We start from the raw sequence: 22,218 nt of genomic DNA on the forward strand, positions 1-22,218 counted from the left end.
CACTATTGTGATTCTTTAGGTGTATGCCCCAAATGCGAGGGCAACCATATTCATAAAAGACACATTACTAAAGTTTAAATCACACATTGAACCTCCCACATTAATTGTGGGAGACTTCAATTCCCCAAAACCCACCAATGCACAGGTCATCCAGATAAGAACGGAACAGAAATGATACAGCTAACAGGTGATATGATTCAAATGGATAGGCAGGATTAACATAGTAAAAATGGCAATCTTACCAAAAGCAATCTAAAGATTTAATGCAATCCCCATCAAAATACCAACACAATTCTTCACAGACCTGGAAGGAACAATACTCAACTTCATATGGAAAAACAAAAAACCCAGAATAGCCAAAAGATTCCTGTACAATTAAACAACCTGTGGAGGCACCACGATCCCTGACCGCAAGCTCTATTAAGAGCTACAGTAATAAAAAATAGCTTGATGCTGGCATAAAAACCGACATGTGGACCAATGGAATCTAATTGAAGACCCTGACAATAATCCGCACAACTATGAACACATAATTTTTGACAAAGAAGCCAAAAGTGTACAATGGAAAAAAGAAAGCATCTTCGACAAGTGGTGCTGGCATAACTGGATGTCAACGTGTAGAAGGCTGCAAATAGATCCATATCTGTCACCATGCATAAAATGTAAGTCCAAGTGGATCAAAGACCTCAACATAAATCCAGTTACTCTGAACCTGATAGAAAAGAAAGTAGGAAGTAGTGTTGAATGCATTGGCATAGGAGACCACTTCCTAAATACAACACCAGTAGCGCAGACACTGAGAGAAACAATCAATCAATGGGACCTCTTGAAACTGAGAAGCTTTTGTAGAGCAAAGGACACAGTCAACAAGACAAAGTGACAGCACACAGAATGGGAAAAGGTCTTCACCAACCCCACATCTGACAGAGGACTGATATCCAGAATATATAAAGAACTCAAGAAATTAGACATCAAAATGCCCAACAGTCCAATTAAGAAATGGGATATAGAACTAAACAGAGAATTCGCAACAGAGGAAGCTCAAATGGCTGAAAGACATTTAAGAAATTGCTCAACATCCCTAATCATCAGGGAAATGCAAATCAAAATGACTCTGAGATACCACCTTACACCTGTCAGAATGGCCTTAGATCAAAAACACTGAAGACACCTTATGCTGGACAGGATGTGGAACAAGGGGTACTCTCCTCCACTGCTGGTGGGAATGCAAGATTGTACAGCCATTTTGGAAATCAACATGGCGCTTCTTAGATTATTGGGAATCAATCTCCCTCAAGACCCAGCTATACCACTCTTGGACATATACCCAAGAAATGCTCAATCATACTACAAGGGAACATGCTCAGCTATGTTCATATCAGCATTGTTTGTAATAGCCAGAATCTGGAAACAACCTAGATGCCCTTCAACTGAAGAATGGATAAATAAAATGTGGTACATATACACAATGGAGTACTTCTCAGCAGAGAAAAACAATGACATCATGAGGTTTGCAGGCAAATGGATGGATGTAGAAAAAATCATCCTGAGTGAGGTAACCCAGACTCAGAAAGACAAACATGGTATGTACTCACTCATAGGAGGATACTAGATGTAAAACAAAGATGATTAGACTGCTACTCACAACTCCAGGGAGGCTACCTAGAAAATAGGACCCCAAGAAAGACACAGGGATCACCCAATGACAGAGAAATGGATGAGATCTACATGAGTAACCTGCACGTGAGTGTGGGTAATGAAGGGGAAGGGTGGAGGGAAAGAGAGCTTAGGGGAGCGGGAGATCCCAGCTGGATCAAGAACAGAGAGGGAAAACAAGGAAAAAGAAACCATGATAAATGAAGACCCCATGGGAATAGGAAGAAGCAAAGTGCTAGAGAGGTCCCCAGAAATTCACAAAGATACCTCCACAACAGACTACTGGCAATGGTCGAGAGACAGCCTGAACTGTCCTACTCTGTTGATAGGATGGCCAAACACCCTAACTGTCATGCTAGAAATCTCATCCAACGACTGAGGGAAGTGGATGCAGAGATCCGCGGCCAGGCCCCAGGTGCAGCTCCAGGAGTCCAATTGGCGAGAAAGAGTAGGGATTGTATGAGCGAGAATTGTTGAGACCAAGATTTAAAAAGCACAGGGACAAATAGCCAAACTAATGGAAACACATGAACTATGAACCAATAGCTGAGAAGTCCCCAGCTGGATCAGGCCCTCTGGATAAATGAGACAGTTGATTAGCTTGAACTGTTTGGGAGGCACCCAGGCAGTGGGACCTAGACCTGTCCTTAGTGCATGAGCTGGCTGATTGGAACCTGGGTCTTATACAAGGACACTTGGCTCAGCCTGAGAGGAGAGCACTGGACCTGCCTGGACTGAATCTACCAGGTTGAGCTGAATCCTCAGGGGAGTCTTTGCCCTGGAGGAGATGGGAATGGGGGTTGGGCAGGGGGGAAGGCGGAGCGGGGCGGGGGACGGGAGGAGGGAAGACAGGGGAATTCGTGGCTGATATGTAAAATTAAATTAAATTATAAAATAAAAAAGAGAAAACAACAACAAATGGACCTAACGTATAGCTTCAGAACATTTAACCCAAACATAAAAGAATATACCTTCTTCTCAGCACCTCATGGAACCTTCTCCAAAAGTGACCATTTATTCTGTCACAAATCAAGTGTCAACAGACTCAAAAATTGAAGTGAAGCAATCCCCTGTAACCTTACAGACGATTAATGATTAAAGCTGGAGTTCCACAACAACAGAAACAAGAGAAAACCTAAAGGCACATAAAAACAACTCAGTACTGAATCATCACTGGGTCCAGAGAAAGAAGAAAAAATGCCCTAGAATTAAAGGAAAATTTAATGTACAACATATGTAAAATTAAGAGGTGCAAAGATGAAGATCATAGGAATTTGTGTCCTCATTAAAAAAAAAAGAAAATCTCATACTTGTAACCTCATAGCATATCTGAAAGATCTGGAACAAAAAGAAACAAACATATCAAAGAGGAGTATAATGCAGGAAAAAATCAAATTGAGGACTGAAATCAATAAAATAGAAACATAGAGAGTAATACAAAGAATCAATGAAAAAAAGAGTTGATTCTTTGAAAAAATCAACAAGATATAATATCACCTATCCAAACTAACTAAAAGGCAGAGAGAGAATATCCAAATTAACAAAATCAGTAACAGAAAGGGGGATAATAATTTGCCTAATTAAATTTCTGAAATGTAATGGAAATTTTGATATCATTAGAATGATATATATCCATCTTATTACTCATTATTTCTATACAGTATTTTCTTTTCTTTGATTGAGGCAGATCCTGGATGTTTCAAGGAAGTGGATCAAATTCTTGAAGAGATGAGAATGAAAACTCAGTTCTGAATGACTTCCCCCACATGAATCAGACATCAGAGGGTCTAAGGCTAGGTGATCTAATGTCAACATGTTTACAACACAGTATAATTTGGGGAAAAGTTTCTAGGCAACAATCATTCCACTTCCAGGTTTTTGGGAAACAATCATTCCAAATACAGGTGCACAATAAAGCTTAAGTTGTGACTACTTAGATAGTCCTTTATAAAGTACCTTTATAAAGTACCTATGACCATGAGAATAATTTCTATAGATAAAATGTCTAGAATCCAGTATGGTCTCTGAATGAGACAGCATGGAGTTCAGAAGGCTATAAATATAAAGTACATGTGACATCCCCCATAAGGATGGGTTTAACTGAGACCTAAAGATAAAGTTCTAGGGAGGGAGAGTCTGAGATAAACATCCTGGGAAATTTAGCAGTAGTTCTGCCTCTATAGGAAAAGTTGGGTGAAACCTGCCTCCACCACAGCAGATAGATCAGCAGGGCATTAACAAATCCACTCTGAACCTTCTAGGCAAGAAAACGGTTAATTACCCTTTGAAGAGAGGTCCCTCCATGTTTAACATTCCTGGTTACCTTTGTGACTCAACATTTGATTTTCAGGGTTTTTTTTCCTCTCCTTTTGCAATTTAACTGAATGTTTTCCATAATTCAATTTAGTTCTTCTTTAGAAAATTAGTTATATTTCATTTTGAAATATTTTAATCCTTGTTCATGACTTTGCAATGCAACCTTATAATCATTTCTTGCTCAATTTAACAAACACCATAATGATTCATGAAATACTAAAAGGATGAAAAGACATAAAGAGAATACTGTGGGTAGAAAGATTTAGAAAGATAGAAGCAGGGATGGTGGCAGTAGGATGGTGGAAATTTGGGCACAGTAAAGGAAGGAGGCTTGACTGGGACAGAGAGTTATTAAAAAGCCATATGGTCTCAGCATCTGTGCTACTGGTGTTATATTTAGGAAGTAGTCTCCTGTGCATCCTAAAACTGAGAAGCTTTTGTAGGGCAAAGGATATGGTCAATAAGACAAAACGACAGGCTGCAGAATAGGAAAATATCTTCACCAACCCCACATCTGACAGAGGTCTGAACCCCAAAATATATAAAGAATTCAAGAAACTAGACATCAAAATACCAAACAATACAATTTAGAAATGGGCTACAGAGCTGAACAGAGAATTCTCAGCAGAAGAATCTCAAATGGTTGAAAGACATTTAAGGAAGTGTTCAACATCCTTAGTCATCAGGGAAATGCAAATCAAAATGACTCTGAGATACCACCTTACACCGGTCAGAATGACTACGATAAAAAAAAAACAAAAAAACAAACAAAAAAAAATGTCAGCTTATGTTGGAGAGGATGTGGAGCAAAGGGTACTCTCCTCCACTCATGATGGGCGTGCAAACTTATACAGCCACTTTGGAAATCAGTATGGCAGTTTCTCAGAAAACTGAAAATCAATTTTCCTCAAGACGCAGCTATACCACTCTTCGGCATATACCCAAGGAATATTCAATCATACCACAAGGACATATGCTCAACTATGTTCATAGCAGGATTATTCATAATAGCCAGGACCTGGAAACAATCTAGATGCCCCTCAACCAAGGAATGGATAAAGAAAATGTGGCACATATACACAATGATGTACTATGCAGCAGTAAAAAAACAATAACATCATGAAATTTGCAGGCAAATGAATGGAACTAGAGAATATCATCCTGAGTGAGGTAACCCAGACTCAGAAGGACAAACATGGTATGTACTCACTCATAAGTGGATAGTAGATGTAAAGCAAAGAATAACCAGACTACAACCCACAGCTCCAGAGAAGTTAGATAACAAGGAGAACCCTATGAGTGACACATGCATTGACCCTGGGAAGGGGAAATAAATGAAACTTCCATGAGTAAACTGGGGATGAGGGGGACCAATGGAGGGTAGAGGATGAAGGATGAGAACATAAGGGAACATGGTGGTTGAGCTGGAACAGGGTCAGAGTAGGAGAATAAGGAAAGAGATACCATGATAGAGGGAGACATCAGGGAACAGGGAGAAACAGGGTGCTAGGAAAATTTCCAGGAATCCACAAGGATGACTCCACCTTAGACTACTAGCAAGAGTGGAGAAGGTGCCTGACCTGGCCTACTCTGGAAATCAGAATGGTAAATACCCTAACTGTCATCATAGAGCCTTCATCCAGTGACTGATGGAAGCAGATGAAGAGATCCACAACCAAGAACCAGGCCAAGCTCCAGAAGGTCAGTTGATGAGAGAGAAGACAGATTCTATGAGAAAGGGACATCAAGATCATGATGGGGAATTGTACAGAGACAACTAGATTAAACTAGTTGGAAGTTGTGAACTGTGGACACATAACTTTGGAGCTTCCATGGACTAGTCCCTCTGCATAGGCAAAACAGTTGTTAAGCTTGACCTGCTTAAGGAGACCCTGGCAGTGGGATCAGGTGCTGTGGGGTGGTCTGTATGTCAAATTGCTCTGATTGGTCAATAAATAAAACACTGATTGGCCAGCGGTTAGGCAGGAAGTATAGGCAGGACTAACATAGAGGAGAAAAGAAAGAACAGGAAGGCAGAAAGAGTCACTGCCAGCCGCAGCCATGACAAGCAGCATGTGAAGATGCAGGTAAGCCATGAGCCACGTGGCAAGGTATAGATTTATGGAAATGGATTAATTTAAGCTATAAGAACAGTTAGCAAGAAGCCTGGCATGGCCATGCAGTTTGTAACCAATATAAGTCTCTGTGTTCACTTGGTTGGGTCTGAGCGGCTGTGGGACTGGCAGGTGACAAAGATTTGTCCTGACTGTGGGCAAGGCAGGAAAACTCTAGCTACAATCAGGATCTGTTCCTACTTCATGAGCAGGGTTTTTGGAGCCCAGTGCCTATTTTGGGACAGCTTACACTGTCTTAGTTCAGGGAGAGAGGCTTATACCTACCTCAACTAAATGTACCAGGCTCTGCTGACTCCAAATGGGAGTCCATGCCTTGAAGGAGGTGGGAATAGGGGGTTGATTAGGGAGGAAGGCTGGGGAGCAGGAGGAGGGAGGAGTGGGGGAAACTGTGGTTGGTATGTAAAATGAACAGAAAATTTCTTAGTTAAAAAAAGAAAAATAAATATAATAAGGAGAGAAAAAAATAAAAAGCCATATGGAAGATTGCTGTTATCATCAATTAAAAATTAAAAAAACTGTTCTTTGTTCATAATTCATATTTGTTCAGTAAGTTGTCCCTTCCCTTTTCCATTACCCACTTCCCCACCCCAACTCAAGCCTAGCTCCAGGAACCTTCTGTGTTCCCAGCCAATTGTGTTAGGTAAACTGCTTTTCTACAGTCTCAACCCTCCTTTTCTAACACCTCCCCCAGTGGCCATGTGCACACCTACCATCCTAGTTCCAGATCCATGGCTCAAGAATTAGCTTTATTTACCTAGTAGAGAGCTTTTTCTCTTTCCCATATTTCTCCCCACCTCTTCCCATCTCACAACCACAGGTATGAGATGTACGTGACCTTTGAATCTGCTTTGTTCAAGGGCCACTTTTGATGAGTAAGATGCTCCTTTTCTCTCACATCCTTTCCTTCGACTGCTACCATCTCCAGATCTAGAGGCCCAGCTCCAGACAGGTGGTTTGGGAGCAGTTTTACTTGATTCAGTTGTAATGGTCATCCAATAGTCTGACTGGCGTTTTCAAGGCATTCATTTCCTACACTGGTCTATTCTAAGGCAGGGAATTCTCTGTGCCATCTAGACTCTGGTTTTTGGTTACCCCTCAAATCAAACACACCAAGGATAGAAATCAACACAGGTAAATTATAAGAATAATAACAAAACATGGATGTCCAAGATAGCATATCTTCCACATATAGAAATATTTTCTTTTTTTTTTTTTTTTTTTTTTTTTTTTGGTTTTTTCGAGACAGGGTTTCTCTGTGTAGCTTTGCGCCTTTTCCTGGAACTCACTTGGTAGCCCAGGCTGGCCTCGAACTCACAGAGATCCGCCTGGCTCTGCCTCCCGAGTGCTGGGATTAAAGGCGTGTGCCACCACCGCCCGGCTAGAAATATTTTCTAAGGAGAGCATCAGATATGAAACTGATGATACAGAATTTGAAATAAAAATAACACCTTTTATCAATGAAATTAAAGAAGGCATAAAGGCTTCAATGATCTCCTAAAAGATAAATACCTAAATTGTATCCAAGAAGTACAAATACATTTTTGAGTGGAATCAAAAATATGTTCTAAAACATGAACACAAAATTCAATAAAAAACAAAAGTTAAAGAGAACATAAATGAAAATAAAGTGTAATTGAAAAGCAAAAAGACCGTACATAGTCCAATAGAAAATTCAGACAACTAGAAAGTAGAAAGAATCAATGACCACTGACCAAAAGCCATTTACAATGTCAATACTATCCTAGTTAAAATCTCCATAGTACTAATCACAGAAATAGACAAAAAAGTCTTCAAATTCTTTTAGGACCGAAAAAGATCTCAGGTAGCTAAAGCAATACTCAGCAAATAGAATAATGCTGGAGTTGTTGATGTTGTAAATCAGGTGCTCCAACAGCCTACCTTTCAGTTACTCAGCACCAGCAGCTTACATTATCACTTGCCACCTACAGGTGAAGCATATTGCCATTGTTACTCAAAGGTCCCTCTTTTCATCTCTCTCTCTCTCTCTCTCTCTCTCTCTCTCTCTCTCTCTCTCTCTCTCTCTCTCTGTATTCTAGTCTCATAGTTCATCTATCTTTCTCTGTCTCTCTCTTATGACCCCACACTGAGACAGACTTTCACTTTCCCCTATCTCCCCCAATAAACTTCTTACATTAGATCTGTTGCATGGCATAATTGCTTGGTGGCATACATTAGCCCAGACCCAACAAAGCTACCCTTTTACTGCTTAACAGTTGACATTGCATACTTCTAGGTATATTACAGGATTGCAGTCGTAGAGTAACATGATTCTGGCACATAAACAGACACAGAGTCCAATAGAATTAAACAGAAGATCCAAAAATGAGTACTTGAAACTACAACTATCTGACATTTAACAAAAAGGCAAAAAAATATACACTGGAGAAAAGAAATCTTCTTCAAATTTTTCTAGGGAAACTATATGACCTCTTGTAGAAAAATGAAATGAGACCCATATCACTCACTGTGTAAAAATAAGCTCCAAGTGGACGAAGGCCCTCGATTTGAAAGTTGTATTGCTAAATTTACTAGACAAAAACATAAACAGTACTCGACAAGATGTAGATGTAGGAAAGAATGTTCTGAATATGACTCTATTTGCATAAAAACTGAGGCCTACAATTGACGTTATAGTGGGAGCCATCGACTGGGAACTCATAAAACTAAAATGTTTACTTACAAGTAAAGGAACAATCAATTGTGTGAAAGAAGAAGTCCACAAATTGGGAGGGACTCTTTCAGCTATACATTTAACAAAGGATTAATATCCAAGATACATGAAGAACTCAAAAAAGTGTCACAGAAACAAATGTCCCAGTTAAACATGGGGTTAGGAAAACAAATAGCAAATTCTCAATAGAAGTTAAAATGGCAAAGAAATATCTCAAAAAACGTCTTCCTCATCTGTATTAATTGTGAACCAATTAAAACAACATTGAGAGTTCATCTCACCACAATCTGAATGGCTAACATCAACAAAACAACTTACAATAAATGCTGATGATTTCATGGGGAAAGAGGAATACTCATTCACTGTTGATGGGACAGCAAGGTGGTATAGTCGCTGTGGAAATTAGTGTGGAGAATCCTCAAAAAAAAAATCTCTACCATATGACTCAGCTATACCACTCCGTGGTTTATATACAGGGGATTTGACATCTTATTCCAGATATTCTTGCTCACCAATGTTGATTGTCATGTTATGCACAATACCCAGGAAATAGCAACAACCTAATGTCGTTCAACTGATAAATGGATAAGTAAAATGATGTATATATACATCATGGAATAATATTCAACTGTATAGAAAAAAAGGAAATCAGGAAATTTTCAAGTAAATGAGTAGAGCTAGATAATATTATGTTTTTTATTTTATTTACCTGGTGAGGTATTACAGATACAGAAATACAAGTGCCAGATGTTATCTCCAATTCATGTTTCTTAGTTCTAAATCTTCGGATGTGAATATGTAGCAATGAGTGACCTCAAAAATAAGAAAAAAATATAATGGGACACCAGGAGAAGAGTCTTGAGAGGGTAATACCAGGATATAGGTGGTTTGAAGGGGGAATTGAGGGAAAAAAAACAGTCAGGGAACATGTCTTAGCTAGGGTTTCTATTGGTGTGAAGAGACACTATGACCATAGCAACTCTCATAAGAAAAAAACATTTACTTAGGGTGACTAGCTTATACTTTCAGAGGTTAAGTCTTTTATCATCACAGCATGGAGCATGATGTGCAGGTAGATGTGGTGCTGAAAAGGTAGCTGAAAGTCCAACATCTTGCAGGCAACAGGAAGTCAACTGAGACACTGGGTGGTATCCTCAGCATAAGATATCTCAAAACCTGCCTCCACAGTGACACTTCCTCCAGTAAGGCCTTACCTACTCCAACAAAGTCACACCTCCTAATGGTGTCAATCCCTATGAGATTATGGGGGCCAATTACATTCAAACCACCACATTGCACTCCCTGACCCCCATAAACCTGGGGTGATATCACAATGCAAGATGCATTCACAGTCTCAACAAAATTCCAACTTTCTTCTGAGACTCATGAAATCTCTTAACTGAAATCAGTTGTAAAAATTAGAATCAAAAAGCAGATCACATACTTCCAACATATAATGACATAGGAAATACATTACCATTCCAAAATGCAGAGAAGGGAGCATAATAAGGAAATACTTGACCAAAGAAAGATCAAAAAAAAAAATCCTCCAAACTCTTCATCTCCATGTCTGATCTCACAATGCTCTTCAGATCTTGAACTACATTCAGTTTTGTTGACTGCAACACATTTCCATCTCTTGAGCTGGTTCTATTCCCTGTTAAAAGCTCTCCTCAGCAGGTATCTCACAACACTGACAGCTCATACATCTTTGAGTCTACAAGGCATTCCAGGCTTCAACTTCAGAGCTTCGCACAGTGTCCTCTCTAGGCCTCAATTCAGGGACATCACTGACACATGCCAGGCCTCAGCAGCTTTCTTTAGGGGCAAATTCTATAATCCCTTACTTCTATCGGTAACTCCAGAACCATGTGCCCAATGCTGCTAAGTATTCTTTGTTACTGGGGCTAGAACATAGCACCCTAGACAATTACATCTTTACAAGGTTTCTGTCTTTGACTGCCTAAGCTTGGCTGTCCTGAAACTAAATATCTAGATCAGGCTGCTCTCAAACTCAGAGATGTGCCAACCTATGCCTTCCCAGTCCTGGGATTAAAGGCATGCACTATCACACCCATTTCTGAACTTTTCTTTAATTAAATTTCACAACGTGTTGGATCTTTCCCTGAGTTCTCCACTCCTTTTATTCCATTTCTTAATCTGTTTATCTCCTTGAACACAGAACTTAGCTCAATTCTACTTCCTGAGTCTTTTTTTCCCTCAAATATTTTTCCTTGCTCAGCTTGCTCCTCTTCATTTCATTAATATGTCTTCATTAGAGTTAACACTGATAACCACTAAATAGAATATATGCTAGGGTGTTTTGAGACTTTCTCTACCTATGGAATTAATCCAAATCCCTTCTCTTAAGCCTCAGGCAGACCCTTCAGATAATGGCAAAAGGCAGCCACTTTCTTCACTGAAATATCACAAGAACAATTTCTAGGCAACATACTAACATTTCCTTTTTTCAAGCCTCTTGAGTAAGCCCCCAACAGTAAAAATAACTCTTAGTACCCCTGTCTTCCATGCCCATACTGGTATGTCACGTTATGTAGTGTTTAAAGCACTCCAGTGTTTTTATATCCAAGTTCCAAAGTCCAAATTCCTCCAAAAAATGGTCAGACATATCACAGCAATAATCCAGTCCCTGGTACCAACATCTATTTAAGTTAGAATTTTCATTAATGTGAAGAGACACCATGACAAGGGCACCCTTTATAAAGGAAGGCATTTAATTGGGGAGTCTTGCTTATACTTCAGAGTTTCAGTCCATTATCATTATGGTGGGACATGGTCTCAGACAGGCAGACATTGTGCTGGAGAAATAGCTCAGAGGTCTACATTTTATGAGGAACAGGAAGTGGTCTGGGACAGGAGGCAGTATCTTGATCATATATAAGACCTCAAAGCCACATCTCCTAATAGTGCCACTTCCTATGAGATTATGGGGGTCAATTACATTTAAACCAATACAGAACTCCAACTGTTAAAAGATCAATATAGAATTAGATCTAATCTGAAACTCTCCTTCTTGAAGTCTAGTTTTTGTAGTAACATAAAAGTTTATACCAGCAGCCAAGAGAGAGTTGCAATTAATAGTCCTACTGAGCTGGGATACCTCTAAACCACAAGAATGACCAGTTTGACAAGATATCTATAAAGGAGCAATAAGTGGCACTCATATATTTGGAATAACCAAGAGCTATAATTTATTTGGATTTAAGGCTCACTCAACAGGAGAGAAACCATAGTTCAGACTAGAAACCTAGCCAACTATCCAGGGAGTGCATTTTTATTGATTATAGTAAAATAAATCTACTACAAATCAATTGCCAGACCAACATAATTTCTAACTGCATTATAAATTTTATCCTCATATACAAAGGTATATGTAGCTATCAACCTTCATCAAGAGACCTTCTTTTCACAGAAAATTAGTACCATTACACAGAAACACAACTGGATACAATACAACAATTAGGTAATCACAAGGACCACTGTTCCCTTGGATAAATCTGCCCAGCAGCTCCTGTATCTATGGTTCAAGGAACATGGCTGAAGTAAAAATGAGGCATCAATGAAGCAAGGTTGGAAAGATTTAAAGAGTCAGAATGTTAGGAATTCTTCGTGAGACTGTCTTTCCTAGAAATGTCTGCATAAGCAAGACCAGTATAGTCACAATATAAATGGACAAGCTAAGGCATAAGGGAGAAAAATATTATAGTTTCCCATCCTATTACAAAGAGCTATAAACAAGTAATGACTTTTGAGAGAGGGATAATTAGCCTTTCCCAGAGATGAGTCTCCAATTGTCTATCTAGTATAAAGTGGTCATCCCTAAAACCATTTACACAGAAATAACAAAAATGGACTCAGCAGGATTTCTATTAGTCTTTCTATCTACCTATCCATCTAACAATAATAATCAAAGAAGAAGTAGTCATCATTTTGAGAGTAGAGAGCATTGAAAGAGTTGGCAGAAGTAAAAGGAAGGAAGAAGTGATGGAATCATATTTTAATTAAATGTATATTAAAATATACAAAACTGTTATCAAAGGCCATTATACCATATGACTGGATTACTCTGCTCTCAGAAACAGTGAGTTATTGAGCATAGTTTCCAGTCCCATTAGAGGGCCAAGGACCCCTCAAAAGTCCCCAAAATAAAATAAGTTCTTGGCAATTATCTTCCCTACCAGTACCAAAGGATACAATCATGTTACAGATCTTAATTTTTAAGCAAAACAAAAGCATGTGGGCACTGAGTTGTAAACTGTAACTTCCTCATCACTAGCCATCCAACTACTGAATGGTGCTGAAAGTTCAGGCGAGGAAGAGAAGGCATTATTAGTATTGCTCCGTGGTAAAACCAATGAACCAGAAATTGAATCTCACAGCCAAGACATGCCCAACTGTGCAATAGCAGATGGACTATGACTGTATTTGAGGCCCACTCCACAGGTAAGGATTTGTAGTGTAGGCCTCAGTTGGCTAACATCTCAAGTCTATGGAAGGTCTATACCCAGTTGGGAAAGTTATTATTAATGTTTAACTAAACCGAAATAGTGTCAAACTGTCTTCTAAACATTTATCATCAAAGTCATACAAAAGTTACTCTCATTCTTAAATAAAGAAACCTTTCCCTACAATGAACAGTGGTGAATGAAGACACTTGTGACTGCCCAAGATTCAGAGAATAAACAGAAGTTGTGGGCCCTGCCATAAACAAGTCACATATACCCCTGATTATAAGACTTAATGAACATTGCAGAAAGACAGAAAGTATATGAAAGCAGTAAGATATGGTGAAGGACAAAAGAATATTATCAAGCCTCAATACAACCGTTAGAACTATTAACTCCAACAACTGTAGTTTTTTCTACAATTAGCCAACACAAGATCATTCCTACCAACAATAGGATAAGGAAAGGGGGAACTTATGAAACCCTTTCCTTACTCCAAATTTAGTGGCTACTGGTAGATTCATGGGAAGCAATAGCCACTGTATCTAGTTGAGAACCAAACTCCAACAGATATTTTGAAACCCGTGGCCTCCCAGATATCCCATTTATGTTCATCCATCAAAAAGCAAACTAAAGACATGAAGGTGAAAGACTTATTTCTGTAAAGAAACATGGGTAGTCAAAGATGGTAAGGAGGTTGAGGTGAGAGAGATAGGTTTGTATGTGTAAATGGATAAAATTCTCTAAAAACAAATTAATGAAATGTTTACATGAACTACTTTCGCATTTATTTTTCTTCTCTACAAATAAGCTGTAATATCCATATTATTAATGTTATACTTTTGAGAACATATTTGGTATCTTGTAGACAAATTTTCTCAATTTCTTAGTTTTGAAATTTTGCTGGTTTTCTGAGATATAGTTTGATACATTATTTATTTAACTCCTAAAACTTTTTACACCTGATTGTGTTAACACAGATCTAAAGTGCTGAAACATTTATTTCAATAAGTTTCTATATTTCATAACAAAATTAAATAGAATTTGGAATTAATGTAATCTGAAAAACAATTTGGGATAATTTACCCACATTGGAATACTGAGTCTTACAAATTGTGAATATGGTATACCTATATTTTTTCAGAAATCTTTTACAATTTTCTCTGTAAAATCTTTGTTTTTTTCATTAATTACCAATCTGAAGTATTTGATTTCATTTTTTTTATATTTGATGTAGTGTATTTGCCTCTTTGTGTTTCTTTTTTATTTTTCTTTTATATTTTTGAGATTATAATGTGGTTATATTTATCCCTTCCTTTTCCTCCATTCAAAACCTGCCATATATCTCTTCCTTATCTCCTTGAAATTCACCACCTCTTTTTTCATTAACTGTTATTTTATGCATATATGTCTATGCATATACATACATATTCCTAAATACAACCTGCTTTATCTGTAAATGTTATTTTGTGTACGTTTTCAGCACTGGCCATTTGGCACTGAACAATTAATTGATATGTTTTTCCCTGGGAAAGACTACCTACCTCTTATAGTATCAGCTTTCTTTAGTTGCCTATTTATTCTTCTTTGTGTAGGATTGAATTCCCATGACCTTTGCCTTGTACAATTTGGCAAGGTCATTCATGATGTCCTCATTCAGCTCATATTTTGGCCTTCATGTTATTGAGTTTTAATGGGTATAACTTCTGACATTACTAGGAGACACAATCTCACAGTAAACTCCCTGATCCTCTGGCTCTTACAATTTTTCCACTCCTTTTTCTGCAATGTTTCCTGAGCCTTAACTGTGGGAGTATTTCATAATGTTTCAGCTGAGACTAGGCACCATGAGTCTGTATTTTAGTTGGCTGTGGTTTTCTGTAGTGATCCCCATCTGTTGAAATGAGAAGTTTCCTTGATGAGAAATGAAGAATAAATTTATGTGTGGGTAAAATATTGTTGTTAAGGATTATCCTGGTTTAGTAAAGTAGTGGTTGTAGGCTCTTTCCAAATACCCATGCCTACACTAGCACTGGGTAGTTAGCTAGGTTTCCAATACCAGTAATGATTTTCCTAGTGTTTAGCTGGTCTTAAGTATAATTAGAGAGCTGTGGGTAATCACCAAGGTATGTGGGCCACTACTGTAACTTTAAAGTTATCGTGCCTTGCTAATAATTGATGTAATTCAAAGGCAGCATGGCTGAGAAGGACTGTTGATTTCCTCCCTCCTTCTAATACCATGAAGCTAGTTCTAAGTGAGGGGGCATTCAGCCAACCTGAAATTTAGTACACAGGCAGAATTTCATTGAACTCGTGTGAAATTTTCCTGATTTAGCATTTAAAGTGCTGGAATCACAGCTCTGAGCCACAACTATATTCTCTCATTGCCTCAAATTATCTGTTGTATAGTAATAAAATATACTTTTTCTATGGGTCTTTTAAACAAACATTTTCCTAATTCATTAATCCTGAGTGTGTGTGTGTGTGTGTGTGTGTGTGTGTGTGTGTGTGTGTGTGTGTGTGTGTATGTGTGCGCGTGCCTATGCATTCATGTTGGCTAGTTTTATGTCAACTCAACACAAGCTAGAGTCATTTTGATAAAGAAAATTTCAGTTCAGAAAATGCCCATATGAGATTGGCCTGTGTGCAAGCCTGTTGTGCATCTTGATTGATGATTGATAAAGATGGGACCTGCTTGTGGTGGCTGGTGCCACCCCTTGTCTGTTGGTTCTGGGAACTATAAAAAAACATGAAATATAAGCTATAGGAAGAAAGTCAGTTAGTAGCACTCCTCTGTGTTCTATGCATCAGCTGTTGACTCCAGATTCCTGTACTGTTTGAATTTCTGCCCTGACTTCTATCAGTGATGGACTGTTACCTAGAAATATAAGTGAAATAAATTCTCCCCTCACTCCAACTTGCTATTCTTCATGGTATTTTATAACAGCAATGAAAAGCCTGGCAAATACAATATGCAAATATGTATATAACATTTTAATATTTTTAATTAATTATAACAACTTTTATGCTCCTCCTTTTCCTTCCTCCAATGCATAGCATGTACTTCCAAAGCTTCTTCTCAAAATACAGGCCTCTTTTTCTATAATTGTTACTGTGAAACGTATATAAACACATGCCTAAATACACAAATACAACTTGCTCAGTATGTTTAGTTTTACTGGTGTGTATGTGATTTCAGTGATCACTTGTTATTGGATATTCAATTGTGGGGATTCATTCCTGAGAAAGACTATTTCTCCCACTTTCAGCAGTTCTTAATTTCATGTAGTCCTTTGTCCACCATTAGATTTTCCCTTCCATGTTAGCTTGTCTATTAGTGTTTATATTGTGGGCAAGACACACTGGTACCTTCAGAGAGCCACACCAAGTGATTAGGTCTTTCTAACTCAATTAATTTGATCAAGATAATCCACTACACTCAAGTCAATTCTTGTCTCATAGTGATTCTAAATTATGCCAAGTTGATAATTAACACTCAGATCGTAACAGCCCCAAATCAGAACACTGATATAGTGCATGCTTATATCCAGATGATAAAATAACCATTCTTGCTTTTCTATCCTCTTAAAGCTATAATTTGGTAGAAAGTTAAAATATAAGAAAGAAATTAGCCATACAATAAATAGTACAGTCTTCATAATAAATGTTTCATTTCTCTGCATTGGCTCTGGGAATGAATAAAAAATGGCAAAATTATATTAATCAATGAAGATGTTTGTTATGTTTCTCTGTATTTATGAAAGATGAAATTTCTTGAGGTCTTGTATATTGAAGTGATTGCATGTTGTGTAACCACTAAAGTATTGATCCACGCTATCAAATGCCAGATTTTTCATCAGAACATTTTTATGCATGACAGTGATTAATTTACAGGCGAGGTTCACAATCATAGTGATATGTGTTCACACATTTTGCTTTTTTAGGCATTTCTTTGTAAAATTGATAATGTCTCTTTAATTAAGATAACTATCAGTATATTGAGCATTTCAAGCTATAAAAATATTTTGCTGTTAATGGTTACATGTGAACTGTTCTGACATGGCTCTATATCATTGTTAATAAATTCTCCACTAATGATATATATATATATATATATATATATATATATATATATATATATATATATATATTCTAATTTTTAAAATTTATTGTGTTCCTTTTTATTTTATTTATTTATTTATTTATTTGTTTTTTTTTTTAAGACAGGGTTTCTCTGGGTAACAGCTCAGGCTGTCCTGGAATTCTCTCTGTAGACCAGGGTGGCCTCAAATTCACAGTGATCTACCTACCTCTGCCTCCTGTGTGCTGGAATTAATGTCATGCACCACAACAGCTCAGCTTTTAAATTTGTTTTTTTAACACTTAGATTTCTAATTTTTAATCTGGGATTTTAGAGATTTGTCTTTTTCCAGAGTTTCAGTATTTATGATTATGGTGTTGTACATTAAGGTTTAAAATTATTACTCAAATTTAGTTGTTGTATGAAAAAGTATACATATTTAAGTTTTCCAACCTGATGAATTTGCTGGTAAGTGTAAATTCATTTTATGTTCCTAAAATAAACATAATTTGCACTTTATCATTTTTATTTATTACTGGTCCAATACAGCTTTTACACTGTTTAAAATTTTTGTTCAAATTCATAATTTAGAGTCGGCATCAATTTTTCTCTGCCATTTTTTGTCATGATTTTATATCTAATTTATGCTATAGTCATAAAGCTCATTGGTACCTGATCTGTCGAGCTTTGGATTTGACCTAACTAGGGTGATATAATGACAGACATAATTATCATAAAGCTGAGATCACATGGGTTGTATTCTTGGGCAAAAAGCACCAGCAGCAGCCTGGAAACCCAGCAAATTTATTATAAATTTCAAAAATCAAGAGGAGGCTTAGCTACTCTCAGTTGAGAGGTAGGGCAGCAGTGTGAGGCTGTAGTCTTCTGTAATGAAGAGACCACATTACATACTTTCTGCAAGTTATGGTTTCACATGTTTCTGTCATTGGTATCATTGACCTGGCATTGGTCATGTAGACAGTATATATTCAAATAGGATTTTTCTCACACATTTGGAATATTTTTTCTCCATTTATGTCTGGAATAGTATATGGGATGTTTAAAATTTATTTAGTAGTACAAGAGAAATCAATGTCATCTGTTTCTGACATGTTATTTACTTTATTAATATCTTTCATTATTTACCTTTCATAGCAAGTAAGATAGACTTTATGTCAATCTATGTCTTCTTCAAAGTGACAGTAGGTTTATTATCTGAATATGTGAGGCTATAAGGATACCTGGAATATTTATCTCAACTGATATTATTAGGAGAAGCCTTAAGACATAACAGTTGAACAGCTTAAATATGTTATATACATGGTACACAACAGAAAATTTGTATTTACACAACTTGGAGTGTACCTAGAGTTTTCTCCAGTCCTGCCCGGAGCCAGCAGCCACTCAGACCAAAAGAAACACACAGAGGCTTATATTAATTAAAATTGTATAGCCTAATGGCTCAGGTTTCTTGCATCTTTAACTCATTTTTATAAATCTATACCTTGCCATGTGGCTCATGGCTTATTGGTATCTTTATTTAAATCTTGCTTCCTCTGTGTCTGACTGGCAACTCCTGACTCAGCCTTCCTGTTCCCAGAATTCTCCTTTCTCTTTGTCCTGCCTATACTTCCTCCCTGGCTACTGGCCAATCTGCACTTTATTTATTAACCAGTCAGAGCAAGGCATTCACAGCATACAGCGCAATATCCACAGCTTTGGAGTATTCTCATTTTAGTGTACCCAGTGAAAATATATGACTATAATAGATCCAGATTATAATGGATGTACTAGTCAGATTTTCATGGCTATGATAAAATTCTGATAAAAACACCTTAAGAGAGGATAGATTTTGTCTGGCAGTTGTTTCACTCTGTGGTCAGCTGACTATTTCTAGGCCAGAGTGAGGCAGAAAAGCAGGGCCAAGGCACATGGCAGAGCAAGGTTAGTCATATTGTGACAGGAAAAATGTAGAGAGAGTGACAGATGGGAAAGGGCAGGAAACAAAATAAATTGCTATCATTGGGAATCAAATTTTCAATGCATGAAATTGTGGAAAGTTTCATATTCAAATCGTAACACTGCCTAATCATATTATTCATAAAAAACTTATGTTAATTTGAAATAGGTTAATCCTTAACAGTAAATTATTTGTCTGTTTCTGGTGGATAAATGGAAAAAAAGTATGTGGGCAAGAAAAATGGTTTAAACTACTAAATAGGTTATAGGTTACCTACAGATCTTAATGATTTCCCATGTCTCTCTTCTCCTGAATAATAGACATTTGACATGAGAAAACAAAATAATTCCCCTTAGCAATTTATGTGAATTACAATTACATTTCTTCAAATGTATTTTTCTCTATAACAGTTTTAAACCACCCCCAAACTAAAATCTATGCATAGAACATATTTAAAATAATATAAAATATAACGATGCAACCACCTACAGATGCAAGGTATTAACATAATAATTAAAAAAATTCCAACTGGAAATCTGCTTTGCATAAGCCAAAAAAGGTTAATTACATGCTGCTAGAGTATAAATGTTTTAAAAGCAAGTGATAAAGATATTAGCCTTTACTTAGCTCTATTTTCTAGAACATGTAATCCTTCTTTAGAGAAAAAATTCCTGTCTAGTTTGCAATTTGTGGTTCATAATAGCAACATTTACACACACTAATTAACTAATGAAAATGTGTTGTGTCTTTTGAATACTTTTAAAGGAATTTTTTTCATAGCATTGTTCTCTGCTCCTCTTGTTTATTCTTCTGTGATGCTCAGATATGCCATAACACAGAGGTTTAGTTTACACAAGTTATTCAACAATACATTTTCAATTGTTTCAAAAAATGAGTGCAACTTTGTATCAATAAAAACATTTGTTTAACTTCATATGGGTAACATATTCACCAAAAGAAAACTAATATTTGGTTATTATGACAATTGTCAAAGTCAATGTTTCCATGAAGAAAATATCATCTATCCTTTCATGATTAATGGCTATTTTGTTACCCTCACAAGAAGAAAAGTACAAATTTAAAAATTAAAAAGCATTATATGACACACATGTGAGACACTGATTTGTATATATATCAGATATTATATATAATGCCTATATACACATATCATATATACCTTGCTATATATAGCCTAGGCTGGCCATGAAGTCATAGAAATTGGCCTCCTTCTGCCTCTTGAGTTCTAGAATTAAAGACCTATATCTCCCCAGCCCCTACTTTCAGCACATAGTCATTCATTTTACTTCCAGAATTTGAAGGATAAAGAGAATAAAAGATATTCATTATAATACAGTAGCCTCTTCAATCCAGTTCCTTTCTGTTCTATTTCACTGCCTCATATTGCACATGTTACACAGATTCCTTAACCTTTGAATCTTTCTTCCTCAAAATGATTTCATATTTAAAGTGTCATTATTGAAATTAGGTTGGTAGTTGAATGAACAAGAATTTTCTCAGCTATATGAAGCTATGCAGTTCCTTAATTTTGATAACTTCCAGTATCTCTTAACTTTCAAATTTATCTTTCCTCTCACAAATTTCAAACTTTAAGATATTAAAACATTAAAATACATATGTTTTAGCTTAATTAAAAAGGTAGAAATACTATAGATGTGGAATGTTAAGAAAACCCAAAATTTTGTCACATTTATTTGTTGTGTGTATGTGTGTATATTTGTGCAATTTCCACATGTGAGGCTTTTATCAAACGATGTTTTCTTTTTCTCAATGGCTACAAACTTATCTAAATTAAATCTATAATATTTTTATGTGCACATCAATTTAGAAGGTAGTGGTATAATATTAGTGGGTTTAATAAAAATTAGTTCAACATTACAAAGCAATTTGATCTAAAACCATCCACATTTGTAAAAGGTATAAATATGGTGTGGATAAAAGAAACAGAAATAAAAGCATCATGTGGTATTTCAAGATGCTTGATGATTATCAAAGAAAGGATGTGATTTCAAATTTCCTAATACAGTATCTGTAATCTAAACACTTAATTAAATTAAAACACTTCATATGAAATTTTCTGTTATATACTTTAGAGAGAAGAAAATAAATTATTATTATTATTTTGGTTTTTTGAGACAGAGTTTCTCTGTGTAGCTTTGCACCTTTCCTGGAGCTCACTCTGTTGCCCTGTCTGGCCTTAAACTCACAGAGATCCATCTGCCTCTGCCTCCCGAGTACTGGGATTAAAAGTGTGCACCACCACCACCCTGTGTAAAATAAATTATCTTTAAATCTCTCTAAGGCTCACATTTTATTATGACTCAGGGACAAACTTGCATCATAATAGTTTCTTGATAAAATGAAGAGTGTGATAAAAATATATGTGTGTGCTTGGACTACAATGCTTGACTTCACTAGACACATTTCCACACAATAACAATGCAATTGGGCCATTGTTCATAACTCCTGCTAGCACATCCATTACTACCACAAATTCTGTGGAGCCATTTGTCTCAGCCCTTGTTTCCAATCTTATATCCAGTTATTCAGCATTAGACTAATCAAGTTTAAGTTTCTTTCTAGGCCTATTTATCACTTGAAATAGTTGAACTCTTATTGTAGTTCTGCAAAGATTTGCAACATGCTTGTATTTCTTTATGTACTTGGCCATCACATACATTTTGCAGTCCCTATTGAAGTGTGAACCTCATTCACAGCATGAAATAAAAATATCTAATCAATAATTATACTCAGTTATTTTGGAATGCTTATTGCATATTGATGCTATTTTAGTTGCCAAACAAAAATGTAATACTATTTAATTGAATTATCTCCACAATCACAAAGTAGGTATTACTATCCTCATTTCAAAGAATGTCTGAAATCAAAATTTC

This window comes from Peromyscus californicus, unplaced genomic scaffold (genome assembly GCF_007827085.1).
Source record: "Peromyscus californicus insignis strain IS unplaced genomic scaffold, ASM782708v3 Scaffold_10__1_contigs__length_136768540, whole genome shotgun sequence".
In the NCBI taxonomy this organism is placed as follows: domain Eukaryota; kingdom Metazoa; phylum Chordata; class Mammalia; order Rodentia; family Cricetidae; genus Peromyscus; species Peromyscus californicus.